Source organism: Nycticebus coucang, chromosome 10 (genome assembly GCF_027406575.1).
Source record: "Nycticebus coucang isolate mNycCou1 chromosome 10, mNycCou1.pri, whole genome shotgun sequence".
NCBI lineage: Eukaryota > Metazoa > Chordata > Mammalia > Primates > Lorisidae > Nycticebus > Nycticebus coucang.
Genome location: NC_069789.1, coordinates 126,496,597 through 126,498,602, shown reverse-complemented (window position 1 = coordinate 126,498,602; position 2,006 = coordinate 126,496,597). Strand labels below are relative to the sequence as shown.

Below are 2,006 nucleotides of genomic sequence, written 5' to 3'. Positions count from 1 at the left end.
ACCCCAACACCAAATGACCACTAATAGGCTGTTTCCTACTATGCTGACTCTCTACTTTGAGACAGAAGGCATAAAGAAATACAGCCAGTTGGCTTGGCGCCTGTAGCTCAAGCAGCTAAAGCGCCAGCCACATACAGCAGAGCTGGCGGGTTCGAATCCAGCCCAGGCCTGCCAAACAACAATGACAACTACAACCAAAAAACAGCCAGGTGTTGTGGCAGGCACCTGTAGGCCCAGCTACTGGGGAGGCTGAGGCAAGTGAATCTCTTAAGCCCAAGAGTTGGAGGTTGCTGTGAGCTGTGACGCCACAGCACTCTACCAAGGGTGATAGCTTGAGACTCTGTCTCAAAAAAATAAATAAATAGGGGCGGCGCCTGTGGCTCAAGGAGTAGGGCGCGGGTCCCATATGCCGGAGGTGGCGGGTTCAAACCTAGCTCCGGCCAAAAACCAAAAAAAAAATAAAAATAAATAAATAAATAAATAAATAAATAAAAAGGAATACTGCCAGCTATAAAATAAACTTTATTCCACTGCCTCTGCTCGCTAAAGAAAAATCTTGTTTTTTCACATAAGAAACTCACTGAATCAAAGGAATGTTAACTAAAGAAATAAGAGTGTAAGTAAAACTAGGGGAGAAGATAACCTCTAATTACACAGGAAATCCACGAAAGAACTGATCATCATAAGACAAGAATCATTTTCCCAGTGGCCCCACTGCCCTCAATGATACTTTCATGAGCTTGGGCCACCTTCTCCAATGGATACTGAGGGCCTATTACAGGTTTCAACCAACCAACTTCCATTCCAGCTTGAAGAGCAGCTGCAAATTGCTGAAATTCCTCCTTGGTTGAGGAAAAGAGAGAGACTCCTATGATACTAGACTCCTTTGCCATCGTGTCCCGTGGGTTTATTTCAATCGTTCCCCTGTTGCCAACAACCATTACTCGTCCTCCGTAAGACAGAAGATTCAAATCCTTGCTAAGATTTACATTAGCCAACATTTCCATAATCACATCAATTCCTTTCTCACTGACAGATTTCTTAATTTTATCAATGTAATTAACTTCTCTGTGATTAAACACTTCATGGGCTCCATTTTGTAGAACAATTTTTTGTCTCTCCTCGGTACCAGCTGTGCCCCAAACCTTTAAGCCATAAACTCATGCGATTTGGCATGCTGCTATTCCAACTCCTCCACTAGCCCCATGAGCCAGAACAATCTCTCCAGCTTTTGCACGGGCAGTGTGGATCAGAGCTTGATAAGTGGTAAAATACAGGATTCCGATGGCAGCTCTTTGTCTGAAGTTCAGTTTTTCAGGCAGTTTGTAGACAGTGTGATCTGCAGCAAGCGCATACTCTGTGTATCCCCCCGAGATCGTGCTGGTCGTGAAAACTCTGTCACCTTTCTTGAAAGCAGATACATTATCTCCAACAACTTCTATTACCCCAGCCACATCTGAGCCAGGAGTGCAGTGCAAGAGTGGTTTTCTACTGTAAGTTCCAGAGCGAATGTTTGTCTCCATGGGGTTGACACCACAGGCGTGGACCTTGATTAGAACCTGAAAGCCTTTTGGACTCAGTACTGCAACATCCGAGTGGAGTTTCAGCACTTCTGGTCCACCGAATTAAAAAACTCTAATAGCTCTCATCAACTTCTGTCCAGTTGTCATGGTGATCGGGCTCTGGCTTGGGAGCAAAATTTGCAGGGACCCTTAAGATGACCCAGAAACCCTCTCCAACTTTTGCAGGCTCCCGGCTTGTGGCTTTCTAACACCCACCTCATCAGGTTCCACTGAGGTGGGAAAGAGTAAACATATGAAAAGCACTTGGAATAAAGCCAGCTCATGGTTAATTGTCACATGAGGGGTGTTTGCAGTTTGTTGTCCCCTAACACTAGCATCTGGAACCTCCAGGTTCTCTGAGCTTTGAACATATCCTAGGGCCACACACAACTCTTGTCATGTCCTAAATTTCTTCTCGGGGAAGGTTCAAGGGCATTGCTCTGA

The 2,006-nt window shown here is 45.1% G+C and overlaps 1 pseudogene across 1 annotated transcript; it reads right to left on the bottom strand.

Moving 5' to 3' along the window:
* Nucleotides 1–520: 520 nt before the first annotated feature.
* LOC128595403 (quinone oxidoreductase-like) lies at nucleotides 521–1,701 on the bottom strand (annotated as a pseudogene). The gene has a single exon (XR_008382918.1). The product of XR_008382918.1 is annotated as a quinone oxidoreductase-like (transcript).
* Nucleotides 1,702–2,006: the final 305 nt, after the last annotated feature.